We start from the raw sequence: 14,623 nt of genomic DNA, 5'->3' as shown, positions 1-14,623 counted from the left end.
CAAGGAATAGTAATGAGGAAATTTTTCAAAACATAAAACTAAAATAAATCATTACTTTGTTATTCACTGTTTTAGAATACAAGGTAAATTTTTCATGATGAGAAAAATATCTCAGATCAATATTCTTCTATAATTAAGATTCTATGATGATAAAAAGTACAATTTTGATTGGAATCAATGATCTGGTTTTTAAGAGAGTTTCTAGTATCCATGACAACAGTTGCTTTGACAAGATGTGCATATGGCATTACACTGCCAGCTGGTGTGAACAATGTTTGAACTACTGCATTGAGATGCTGAGCAAACAGAAAAAGTTGCCACGTCTTAACCCTCAGGGAAGGCAGTCATCCCCTGATCAATTATGAAAAGACAGAGAGAGGGCTGCTACAGTCTGGCTCCAAGCAAGTTTTCTGAGAAGGCAGGCAGACATAGAAACCAAAGTAAACAACTGAATGCACTAGAACCATCTCCTAACAACACTGATTTGTCTTCCCATAGCAGGAGCTGGCACAGTTTGTAAAGCACACTTTTCACATTTGGAGACACACTCACTCACACCAATCTTCCTTCCGTTTTTAAAATTTTTCAAGTAATAACAAGTCAACCTAAATGTTTCTTAGGATGGCACATTCCAGTGAATTCAGACAATTTTATTACAAAGTTCAGTTTGAAAAAAAGACCAAATTAAAAAATTCCATAAATACTTTAATCACAAAACTCAGTGTGAAAAGTTTCACTTGATATACTAAATAATATAATTTTCTTTTTTTAACTGCAACTTATAAAATAACTACAAGTGATATTTTTCTAATAGAAATTACTATAGTATCCCTTAGGCTGTGTCTATGTGAAACTCTCAAAATAAAAAAAAGAAAATCAGTCAACTATTTTCCCCTTTGCCAAAATCCACATAAAGTTTGCCTAATATTTTTCATATAATTGTTTTTTTCCCTTTGAGTTCATTGGTTTATTACATATATATACAGCCTTATTTAGTTTATATTTAATTCTGTAGTCATTTATTCTTCTTAAAGGATTCTAATGAACACAGTTCAGAATCTTGGAATCATAAATGACTAGGACTAAAAGCAATCTTAGAAATCATCCAGGCTGACCCCTTCATTTTAGCAAATGAGAAAAATGAGGCCTAGAGTAGTCAAGTGCTTTGTTCAAGGTCTCCCAGCTTCCAGGCCAGAGAACATTCCAGTGTGCCATACTGTCTCTGTTCCATCAAAGGAACCATTAGTTGGCAATGAGTAAAACTCCAGTAAAGGAGAACATACGGCACCGTAATGAATTATTTTTCACCTGTAAAGAGAACGTATCCATTTATCAGAACTTAAAAGGGAAACTACAATTTAATATTTTTATGTTTTGAATTTGTAAGTGTTAGAACAGAACATCTATCACAGAATACACATGGTTTTTATGGCTAAGTGTTCCCACCATCCTTGACCTGGATTTCATCATATACTCTACCAATGCCTGATGGAGCTCTAAACTCTTGTAACACTCTGATCATTCGACTGGTTACTACTAATAAACTGAAGAACTCTAGAGCTGGACAAAACCTTAGAAATTGTTTAGCCTAGCTTTCACATTTTGTAGACAAGTAACTTGATTAAAATCACAAAGCAAGTAGCAGAGTCTGGTCAAAAGCTCAGGCTCTTGTCTCTCAAGCCTAAAACCCTATCAATTTCACCACCCTGCATTATATTCACTCAACTCAACCCAAACAAGTAACCCAATGGAATACATAATACCCAATGGCTACAGAGAGACACTAGAAAATCAGATACATTAGAACTACAGCTCATGAAAATATCACTAGACAACAGTATACATAACACTGTTTTTAAAGGACTAATAACAATAATGGAATACCACCAGATAGCTGGCTAAAACATGCTTCTACTTTTAAAGTACCTTGGTTTTCATGTGCATTTACAGTTGACCTTAAAACAGTTGAAGAGCATCTTTCAATACAAACTCTTATGAAAAAGAACTACTTGCCTGTTTTAACATTCTTTTAGTATCAGTAGAGATTACTATAGTAAACATAAGAGGCGGGAGAACAAAAAACAATTCCAAGAGATAGATCAGGAATGATTTAAAATTCATAAGCAGAAATCTTTGGCAGTTTTCATTCTAACTGCAGGCATCACATGACATTTTTATTTTCAGTATTCTGGATTACATTTTAGGACTGAATTTCAATAAACAATTGCTCAGAGACATTTAGTTCATCTTTGCAATTTATTATTGTAACTACTCAAAAGATGAAAGATTATGAGATAAAATACTTCCATCAATATAAAGTGTGAGGTGTCAAATTACATAAAATAATAATTTGAAAAGCACTTGTCCACTTCGATTGGTAAATAGAAAAGATAAATTCCCAAGCCATTCATAAAGTTCTATGAGCCATTTCGATATTTATATGATCACTCTCTGCAAAAGAAATTAATTTAGAACAAAAGGCAAAAGATGTTTACAAAATTTCCTTTAATAATGACTGAGTCTCAGTCAAATGAACAACAAAAAAGAGGTCTCTAAGGCAGCCAAACCATATCTAGTTTCCAAAAACACATTTGTTTTGAATTAAGGGTGCACTTTACTTAATGAAGTTATCTAATTTTAGTAAAGCTAAAGAAAATTAAGATAGGACATTTTAAAAATTGGAATCAGATTAAATTAAAATGTTTTGAAAAGATGAATAAAAATCTTTATCACAGATTAAAGATACACTTTTTGTTAGGCTGCAGAGGTGTGGGAATGCACATGTTTTCCAGAATTCAGTGCATTTTGCTCTAAAATATTTATTGAAAACATCATTCCTAATAGTTACTGTGTAATTTCACATAAACTAAAATTTTGTAAGAAAAACAAAGTTCAAGCATATCACCCTTCTGCAGCAGTAATAACTTTATGCTAGTTATGAACCTCATGGACAAAGAGTAATTGTAATGAGTAGGTCATTAAGAGAATTAAGAGTGAAAAAGCTTTGTAATCTGTCAGATCAATACTTTTTTTCTTCTTGAAGAGCATTGAAAACTTTCACTAGAAGTAAAATTGTTTGAGAATAGCTTAGCAATACCCAGCGAAACAAAAAATGTTGAGTACTCTAAGGTTTATAAATAACTTTTTTTTCCCAAAGTAAATATATGTATATTTTGGGAAAAAACAGACATCACTCATATCTCTCCCCATAAAAATAGGAACGCTTAACCTATCAGCCTGTTGCATTTGAGACATTAAAATGAAAAATGACATCTACGCCCGTTAATATCTTCAATGTATACACAGCACAGCATGACACATTCTTGAGAGCTGAAGGCTGCAAAATCTCTCTGAAACATAAATAACAAAGCACTCAGAAGCATATTTGATGTTGATATTCATCTCTGAGAAAAACACTGCTGCCTAGGCTTCTTATGAAAATAGATGCAGCCCAAATGCATCTCCCGTAATTGGCTTCAGATAGCGAGGTCAGAAGAAATATGATACAAGAAACGATTATGTGGAACAGGCGAAACAAGAATGTTTACACAGGCACTCCCTAGTTATACTGACAAGGGGTGTATACTTTGCAGATAACCAGAACCAAAAAAAAAATTTGCTCGCAGGACATCCAGAATTTTGCTCCTCATACTCACACTTTTTAACCTTTAACATACGATGTCTTTAACATGTAACTTTGAATACTGAACATAAAATAAGTTTTCAAACAGAATTTCATTTTCTAATTATTTTCACAAATGTGGTTGATAAAAAGTATATTTGGATCTTTCCACAAAGGGTATGAATTCCTATTCCGTTTAGCCTTTCCGCGCATTATATTCACACTAAAGAGAATATACTGATAAATGTAATCTGAAGTCTCATAATGCTATTTAATAGAAGAAAATTAATCACCTAATTGTCATAACCTATTTTCAAACAGCAATCTATCAGAGTGAAATTATGCATCTGTAGCTATTGACCTTTCATTTTATCATGCCTGATACATAATTAGACTAAGTTTGTTGGGGGAAAAAAAGCTAATTACTAGAAAATATTTTTAAAAATAATTGTTATTTTTGTTTTACAGTACATTTTACATAAAGTTAAAGAATAAATGTGTGGATATATTGTGTTTATATTGTGGACCACTATGGAGGCCAAATTGAGAAGCTAAGATCATTTATTTTATAGTACTATAGTAAGAGTGTAAATTAATTGTAAAGCATCCTATTTGCCAATCAAATGTCAGGCTGTTTTGCTTAGCATTCATGATGTAGATCCAAAGGAGACATAATCAAGGTACTGAATATATGATGGAAGAGATCCCTATGTCACGCTCAGAAGTTCTAACAAAGTCCTCAAGGTTCGGGTCTAAACCCAATACTCAGTACATGCCAGTATGGCTCCAAACTCCCAGATGAGCTCAGAAACCCTTCCACAAAATAAGCCTGTGAGTTAATGGTAACTAACGGTAAGAGAGGTTTGTTTTTTCAGGTCCAGAATTATATACTCAGTTTAATGGGGTGAACACATTCTCCTCCTCAGAGCCGGGATTGCACATGTTGCAGTAAATAATACTAAGTAGCCTGGTATTCATATCTCTATTTTCTTCATTATTCTGCTGCTAATGATAACGAATTGCTAATGGAACACACAAAGAACATTAATATAATCTATAGCAATATTAAACACAATTCTTGTTCACATATTAAGGAGTTCTGTCCAACTCAAAAATTCCCAAGTACGAAAGGTAAAGATGAATTGGAAATAATTTTATTAAAACTGATAGTTTTACAATTCTTTTTCACGGTACATGTTCTAGGAACTACAGTGGTTTATGTGCATTCTTTTTTGTTATTTCTCTTTCTGCTATAAAACATTTTATTATTTTTCCCGAACATATTTTGGATTTACTTTTTGTTTCTCACATACTCTAACAATTTTTTTTTTCATTATGAGGCCAATATCATCTTTTGTTTGGACATGGATTGAACAGCCATTACTGCTATACTGTTATAATTTCAACTGGCATATTAGATATTAACTGAAAATACATGCTACTAAATTAGAGTACAATATCTGAAAGTAAACTATTATTTGAATCCTGTATTCTGGATTTCCTCTGCAATTTAAAAGTAAGATTGCAAAAGAGGTAGCTTTAGGGAAAATGTTTGCAACACTGTCATTAAAAAAATGTTTTGCAAGTGTGTCCTATGTACCAAGCAAAGGACTAAGCACTGTACTTGTGGAGGTGGGGGGGATGATATGACGTTTTTACCTTTAAAAGGCTTACTGTCTAATAAGAAACAGCTAGCTTAATGTCAAAAGGCCATAAAAACGTTTTGAAAACATTTCGGGAGTTCATAAGTAGAAGAAATTATTTTCAGTTGGAGAGCTTAGATAAATTTTTCTGGGATATAATATTTGAGCTGAACTTACATGAAAAATAGTTCATTTTGTAGAGATGACAGAATGCGGCCACATCAAGTAGAAGCAAAGAAAATGTGGGGTCATATACAGTGAAAAGAAAATAACTGACCTTGGATACAGCATGTGCTTAGTTTAAGAGCTAATGAAGCATTATAGGAAGGTTGGTTGGAGATAATTAATGAATATAACTAAACAATAAATGGCAAAGAGTCTTGATATTGTTTAGCAGGTTAAGGGCAAATGTTGCTAAATCTGGAAATGATGGGATAGGCCTGGCCTAGGACAATATCGAGATCATATTGTGAAGGATGGATGAGAAGTGATGAAGAGAGTGAGGAAAGATATGAGGTAGCAATACCAGTTAAAAAGTATGTGCAAATGTCCAAATAAGAGATAACAAAAATAATAAGAATCACTTTAGTTGAAAATAAGAATCACAAAAGGTACTGTCAAAGTTGAACTGGCAGGACTTAGTAACTGGATATGGGGTAAATGCTAGGAAGGGGTAAATGATGACTTCAAAATTTTAAGTCAAGGGTAAATGGGAGAATAGTTGTGCCACTATCAGAAAGGGGGAAATCAGTTCATAAAACAGAGGCTTTGGAGAGAAGATGATGCTGTTTGCCTGCCAGCAGGACAACTAAGAGAATATTTCTTTAGTAGATGCTAATAACGCAGAGCTCTATGCTGAGAGTGATTAGGCTGAAAACAGATTCCCAAACGGAAGAGATTAGATGGGATTGCTGGTAAAAAGAATGAAGAGAGAGAAAGAGTCAGGCCCCAAACTTGGGGAAAATCTACATTTTGCTGAGAGAAGATGAGGAGATAGTAAAAAAGGAAGACAATGAATGGTGAGGAGAGTATAGGAACAGAAAGCAAAAAGACTTCTGGAAAATGTTGAACATAGAATTACCATACGACCCAGTAATTCCACTTCTAGGTATATATATATACCGAAGAGAAATGAAAGCATATGTCCACACAAACAGTTGTACATAGCTTTATTTATAAGAGGCAAAAGGTGGAAACAACCCAAATGTTCACCAACTGATGAATGGATTAGCAAAATGTGGTCTATCCATATAACGGAATGCTATTCAGTCATAAAAGGGAATGAAGTATTGATACATTCTACAACATGAATAATCTTGAAAACATTATGCTAAGCGAAAGAAGTCAGTCACAAAGACCACATATTGAATGATTCATTTATATGAAATGCCCAGAATAGACAAATCCATAGAGACAAAAAGTAGATTAGTGGTTGCCAGGGGCTGGAGAGAGGGGAGAATAGGAAGTGACTGCTAATGAGTATGGGGCTTCTTTTTAGGGTGGTGAAAATATTCTGAAATTAGATAGTGGTGATGGTTGCACAACCTTATAAATATACCAAAAAGCACAGAATTGTACACTTTAAAAGGATAAATTTTATGGTATGTAAATTATATCTCATTAAAGCTGCTATATATTTAAATAAAAGAATTGTGATGTCAATTATATCTCAATGAAGCTGGAAAAAAAAGAAAATAGGAAAGAATAAAAAAAAATTGTGAAAGGAGAAGAAAGATGATGTTCTCAAACTCCAAAAATTCAGAGAAGCTAAGGATTAATGAAAGTTCTTGTTAATCTGATAATTCGCATGTGACCTATCAGTTCCCATAGAATACTGAAGCGGAAGTCAGATTGCAGGGAATTATTGAGGAATAAGTGGGAGAAAACCATGGCCACGAGTGCAAACAATGCTTTGATAAGTTCTGTGAAGATCTAAATGAAAGAGAACTACAGTTTGAGAGGTTTTGTTTGTTTGTTGTTTGTTTTAAATAAAGAAAACTTGATAATGAGCTATAGGAAGAAACTGAAGGAATTGAGAAAGTCACTGGAGGGGACTGAAAGGGGCTAAATCAAGGAGCAGGAGAAGGTGATAGCCTTGTGAGGAGAAGAAACATTACCCTCTGAGACAGGTTGAAGAGAAGGGAGCATAGGTAATTTTGCCATGCAGAGGTAGGAAGAGGAAAGAGTTCACGCAGGATGGCCTCAATTAACTCAGAAAATCAGAAAGTGTGGCTATCCATTGAGAATGAGAGAGAGACTAGAATTGCTGGAGAAACAAAAGGTAGGAAGCTTTTCTATCACTGTTCTGAGAAATATAGCTGGTAAAGTAAAAACTGATATTTAAAATGTTGTTAGAGTAAGAAATGTGCTTCCACATACATTGATGACATATAGATATATGGATGTCTTCTTGAATGTGGCCTCCAGAACTAAATAAAGAACTGCCTACTTTTCCACTGCTCTAATTTGGTATCATCACTACTCAATCAGTCTTTTTCAACTTTTAACCTGGCCAAGGGGCCTGGCACCTCCAATTATATCAAGTACAAGAGAGTGAGTCACTTATAATATATGCTATGTTCTTGTGCACTCTGAGGACTAGTTATCTTTAGTTTTTAAGAGACAGCAAAATAAAAAAATACATCTATGCTGCTAATACTATTGGCATAGCTGACTATTCAAAGGGGAATAACCTAAGAGAGAAAGTATGACGTAACGGGATTGACCAGATTTCAGAAGACATCCTTTTGCCTTTTATTAGTTGATGAACGTGGACTACTTAATCACATTGAGCCTTAATTTTCTTGTCTAGTAAGTGCAGTTAATAATATTTACCTTTGCTTATAGGTGATTCATGAAATCAGAGAAGATAACGTATCTGAAAGTATTTAAAAAGCCAAAGTGTAGTATTAATTCAAGTGAAGGCTTTTGAAATTATATAATTCCTTCAGTGGATATCAGTTCTTCCATGTATAAGTACTGACCAATTGAGATCGACTCCTGATTTTTGGCTCTATAGTGACTTTGCTAAGTAGATATGTGCATTTTAACTAATGAGCCTGGCCTACTGTAATTCCTAAAAGTTTACCTCAATATTTATTTAGTTCGCTATAATCTATTCAAGCAGAAAAATGTCCCACTGGATAGGAAGACTATCTTAAGAGCTTCGAGTTCTATCATATTTTGCAAAGTTGTATTTTAGTCTCTTCTGAGACTAACTGAAAGGGTTTATAACTTTATGAACATACTAGTGAGCCACATCCCTCTCCTCCCTCAGGCCCACATGACCACATCTGCATGAATACACAATACACCCTAGGCTATGGGATTACCTGCCCTCAAGGATCTTTCAGTATAGTAGGAAAGATAAAAAATATTCAATATAACCACAGTGCAATGCAGAAATGTGCTGTGTGCCATTAAAAGGAAGTACAAAAAGTGGCTCCGGGAGTTCAGCAAAAACAAAAAGGAAGAAAACAAGAATTAATACTTATTAAGTGCTCATTATATGCCAGCTATAATTCTAAATCTTCGCACATGCCATCTCATTTCATCCTCAAAACACCCTCCTTTATCATGGATGTGTAAACAGAAGCTCACAGTAGTTAGGTTATGTGTCCAAGCTGTTTCACCGATCCTTGAAGGGGCATAAGAGATTTGAACAAGTATCTAGCTGACTTTCAAGCTGATGCCCTTTCCACAGGGGTAGTCAGGAAGAGTATATCATCGAAGTGACTTTTATACAGTAAAAGACTGAAATAAAAAACTGCTTGGGGCATAAAGAGAACAAAATAAATTCTGAGTCACTAACAACATTGCTAGTTATGCCAACTAGAACAACATAAAGAATTCCAAGATCCTATTCAAATTGTTTTTCTTTTTCCTTATATTTCATGATGAGAATTAGACATACAAGTTTATATACTAAAGGGAATTTACTATCCTTAAAAAAGAGTGTCTTGGAAGTTATTAAGCACTTGATTCAGGATGTTGGTTACAGATAAGAAACCAGTATTAAAGATGACAAAATTTTAATAGTTGTCTTCTGTCACAACCAAACACAAAACAATATCATCTGCTAACAAGTATTAAATAACGTGTACTATGTTCTGATGGATTTAGAAGTAGGGTGCCAGATAAAATAGAGGATGCCCAGTTAAACTTGAATTTATTTGTATTTTTACCTGCTAAATCTGGCAATCGTAGTCAGAAAAGTATTTCAGAATATGTTGCCAAGATACTGAGATTTTTTATACTGGGTTTTTTATTGAAAGGTAAATACTATTCATCTCATCAGTGAAAATGTTTTTTAGTTCTAATGAATAATGAAGTCCTCTTACCCATATTTTACAGGTTAGTTAGGGGAGTGACTTGGGCGCTTGGGCTGCTTTCCTGTGAGAAGGAATGCTCATGTGCCTGCAGACGCATAGCAAAAGGATGAGGTGACCACTCCAAAGGAAAAGCAAGCACACATGTTTTTGAAAAAGCCAGACCAAGAAAGGCAGAGGAAAAGTTTCTTTCGAGTTCATATTCTAGCTTCCTGCAATTGAGACACAGATGAGAAAAATGCAAAACTTTGGTTCTCTATTCACCTTTCCCTCAGCAAGGATGAGGATCAGTAGCCAGGAACCCTGAGGCAAAGATTACGACCCTGCCTGGCACCAAGGGGAGGAAATGCTATGGCAGATCTAAAGGAAAGAGCCTTGAGGCCTCGAGCCTCTGTATACGTAACCAGAAGCTAACTAGGCCAGTCCCGGAGGAGGAAAGAGGGTGAGAGCAAAACCATTTGAGAAGAGGCCTTGATTAGTTCAGGTGCAGACACAGTGAGTCCAGAACCTCTAAAGGAAGCCCCTAAAGCTAAAATTAGAGTGTTGTTAGAAACAAAATGACAGAGTTGCTAAAGAGGCCTCAGAAATTCCAAGTTCTAATCCCAGCACTATTCAAGTTTCTGTGTGACCTCATCCCTATTATTGATGAACTCTGAATAAACTCCTTATTCCCAAACAATTTACTGGTCTTGCAGGGCAGTCTACAGAGCGAAACATAAAACTCACTGGAGAGAGGAAATGCTAGTCATTGACAACCAATTGCTGAGGAAGCACTGCAATTATTCAAAAAAATAGTTACTGAATGAATGAAAGAAGAAAGAAATTGATAGTAACATCATATTGGAATTTTGTATTTTTAGGCTGTTATTCACAATGTAAATTATGAAGTGCATATATGCCTGTGTAATACATTTTGAAGCTAATTCCCCAAGATGAGATTTTAAAGATCTGGGGCAAACTCACCTTAGAGAGAAACCCTGGGTATTTCCGTTTGGTGTTCCAGCTATTACTGAGTTTAGGTTAGAGCATCTTCAGCATATCAAGTGGTAAATTGTAGTCATTAACATCATAATGTGCATCAAGTGTTCTTTTGAATAAAATAAAATGTAAACTAATGGTGGTAATAATCATCACCTCAGTACATCAATAACTATACATCTATGTAATTTTTATGGGGTCTTCTGGGTTTTTGCCCTAAAAATCTTCTCAAGCACCCTGAGTTTTTAAAATTTAACTCTATCAAAGAGGTTAAAATATTTTTCTCATTTCACAATCATTTCTTATATTTAATTATCTGTAATATGACGCATAGAAAATACGTGTACAAATAAAAAATTTATAAATCCACTTAGAAAATAGTGCCCCTCAGTAGAAATAACAGTTTTCTAAGAACCAGAAGATAGGAGGGCCCAGAAAGGCTTCTTGTTTGTAGGAAGTGACTTGATAAGAAACAAAGTTCCTAAAGGTGACTGTCCCTCTACTGTTGTGTTTTCCCTTTACTCAGTTCCAATACCACAACGAGACTTAAGACTAGGAAGGCTGGGGGAAAAAAATAGTTTCTTCTTTCCTCAGCAGTTTTTCCAACAAACTTTGGTCAGTGGCCCACTTGTTGAAGATGTACATACAGTCCAGAAACAGGTAGCAAGTCTCCACATCCTGCATTAGCCCAAGCAGCATTTCTATTCAAAAATCTAACTTGTCTAATAATCTTATCTGTTAGGTGAATACATTAAACTACCCTTAATATCTCATACTATAAGCTCCTTAAGGGCCAGAAATGGTCCTAAATAATCTTTATGCCCCAAGAATGCAAGCACAGTAGCTTGTACCTAGTCATTCAAAAGGATATTTAATTGAAAAGCATATTTCTTTAGATGTTTCTAGACTTGTAAAACACATGGAAAACTTAGCTGGTTCCAGATATTTGAGATGTAACTTGTACAGTAAGGGAAGAACTTAGCACTCCCTCCAGGAACAGTCACAGTGCCCTGCACACGGTGGGTCCTCCTCAGACCTTCACATTCACGACTCTGGAGGACTTACTAGTGATCCACCATAACACTGAAATTAGCATAAATAAGACTTCTTTCCCTTTATCACTTATATTAACATCTTTTATCCATCACCTTTTCACAGTATTGCCACAATTATTTCTTTAATTATTTTTTGTTTAAAGTCACTGTTCCCAAAATTACTATTGATTATCAGGCAAGCTTTATCTCACTTTCTTCAGTTAGAGTCCTTCAGTTACTTTAGGCAGATTAAGTACAAAAGGAAATCATTCTGTAATCTGCCTTTTAAGTATAGGTCTAGAAAAAGAATCTACAACATGTGGGTTTTTTTAAAGAATTTGCTTACATAAAAGTGCAAGTAGTTTTCATGCTTTTCCAGATTAAGTTACCCACAAAATTAGAATTCTATTAAAATCTTTTTAATATTTACTAATATCCATGTACAACTAAAGAAGTACTCTATGTGAAAGAATAACTTATTTAGGCAAAGACAATACATGTGTTTTGAGTTAAAAATAAAAAAATTCAAATTCACTAAAGCACACCATTATTTCCAATTCTTAGGAAGCTCATTTTCATTTAATGTAATTCTCTTCTGATATTTACACTTTTCCAATTTTAGCAATTTTAAGTAACATTGCAATGAACTTCCTCATAATTCAGCCTTGCAATTATATCTCAAAAGTTGAATTTTTGGGTCAAATCATATTAGATATTAAATTTTGGCACATAGTGTCATAATGCTTCCCCAGAATGGCTTTATCCATCTGCAATCCCACCACAGTGTACGAGAATGCCCATTCCGCCATACTCAACAATACTGTGCATTACAACTCTTTTTTTTAGTCTTTTTTAAACTAATGGACAAAAATATTTCATTTTAATTTGCTTTTCTTCTCTGATTAGAAATTGAGGTTTTAAAAAACATATCCAACATCTAAATATTTTTGTAGATTTTTTTATAGTCTCACTTAAAATTAGTGAACTGGATGGGCTATTATAGCAGATATTTCACTCATTCACTCAAGTCCTTACTCTTTATTAAATACTAGAGATGAAAATTTGGACAAGACAGGCAATGTGCCTGTCCTCACAGTTTGTAATTGAATCACTCACAAGTAAATAATTACCTGATAGTCTTGCTTTTAGTCTTTTTGTTTCTTCATTATGTTATATACTATAAGACATAGATCACTAAACTTCATTGGTCATGCTCTACCTTTAAAACTAATTATCCACAATACAGTACATGAAAATAGTGTGAGGAAGAACTCTTCATTAAAAAACATAAAAATTCCAGGGGCTGGCCCGGTGGCATAGCGGTTAAGTGTGCGTGCTCTGCTGCGGCGGCCCGGGGTGCGCAGGTTCAAATCCCAGGCGCGCACGGACGCACCGCTTGTCAAGTCATGCTGTGGCGGCGACCCATATAAAGTAGAGGAAGATGTGCATGGATGTTAGACAGGGCCAATCTTCCTCAGCAAAAAGAGGAGGATTGGCAACAGATGTCAGCTCAGGGCTAATCTTCCTCACATAAACAAACAAAAAAAACCATAAAAATTCCACATGGGTGAACTCCATGTGGCCGGTAATTAAGAAGGAGGATTATATTTTGAATTATGAAAAAGTAATGTCATTGCATTCCAGAAGCAATTTTTCTGTGAGGTGAGAGACAAAACTTTTAAAAAGCAAATAACCTATGGGACTGATAAGGACCTCGATACTTTATATTGTGACAGAGTGTGCTAAAGTTTCTTTCAAAAGTGGCTTCTGCCCAAAGGAGTAAGCTGTTTAACCACACATTTTCAAGAAAAATGCTTTCCAATTTAAAGTTTTTCCTCTTTAAATTAATCATTTTGGCTTGTTATCAGAAAGGAAGCATATGAAAGAATGCTTATAGAAAGATGCATAGTTAAACTGGAAATTAAAACTTTTATTTCTGAGGGTCACACTGGGAAGATGGTTTGCAATCTTGGAGAAATCCCAATTGGCCTTTGCTTAAAATGGCACTCTTCTCCCAATGTCTCAAAAGATATTAAACCTCTCATAGAAGGGGGATTTTGTTGCCCCCCACAAAGGCTTCTGATGATTGCAGAATGATCTATTTAAGAACTGCACACTTTCTCATGGAGGACACATTTTGGCACTCTCTAGTAATTATCTTCATTTACATAACTGGCACCTAACAGACCGCTCACCAGAGTGGAACAATAAGCTCACTTGCTCTGATCATCTTTATGTTGATGTTAAGCCATTGCGCTGAATCCTGAGACATGCTATCGTGAAGTCCCCTGGCATTTCTACTGCTATCACTTGTCTGTTGTTATAGGAGAATGTTCACTGCCAGAATCCTCTGGCAGAAACTCAATTTCTGAGTCCAATACTAATTCATTACAAAGTCTGCAACAGCTGGGACACTGGTATACACAAATGAGGCATTTTGAAATTTGAGGACAAATCCAAAATACATACTCAGGACCTTCCTGTGATTCCACAGCCATGGAAACAGGTGTAAAAAATGGGGATCCTGTCAACATCTCATCCTGCCAACACCAAATTAGACCCTTGCGATTTGAGCCTCTATGGTAGTGCTACCTCCCTGCTCTTCTTTTATTAAGAACTGTTTTAAAGGTCTCAGCTCTGTTATATTTAATGTGTCTTGGAAACTCGGGATGAGACATGTAACGTAGGGGATAACATAAAGAACACCTTGAGCACACCTATCCACAGGGCAGTCGCCATTCTGTCAAATGAAAGGGTGCTCCAAAGATGAGTTAGATAATAGGCACAAAGGAAGAACCATGGGTAGAAATAGAAGCACAGCACAAAGTAGAAAGGGTGACAGTGATTGAAAACAGTGACAAAGAGCAGTGGGACATTTTTAATTTCTTTCACTTCTATGGCTATTTACTTTAAGAATGATACCAAGTAACTAATGAAGTGATAAATTCCACCAAAATTTTTAATTCCTTACAATTTAACAGACTCTTTGGGTTAAAAATATCACTACTGTTATATGCA

The 14,623-nt window shown here is 35.0% G+C and overlaps 1 protein-coding gene across 3 annotated transcripts in view; it reads right to left on the bottom strand.

Moving 5' to 3' along the window:
- Positions 1 to 14,623, bottom strand: part of FOXP2 (forkhead box P2) — a 240,335-nt gene that overhangs the window by 149,135 nt on the left and 76,577 nt on the right. The window lies entirely within an intron of this gene.

The sequence above is a fragment of the Ceratotherium simum genome, chromosome 1 (genome assembly GCF_057802395.1).
Source record: "Ceratotherium simum simum isolate JZ-2026a chromosome 1, ASM5780239v1, whole genome shotgun sequence".
Classification (NCBI taxonomy): Eukaryota; Metazoa; Chordata; class Mammalia; order Perissodactyla; family Rhinocerotidae; genus Ceratotherium; species Ceratotherium simum.
Note: the sequence above shows the minus strand (reverse complement) of the source record. Positions and strands in the feature narration are given on the sequence as shown.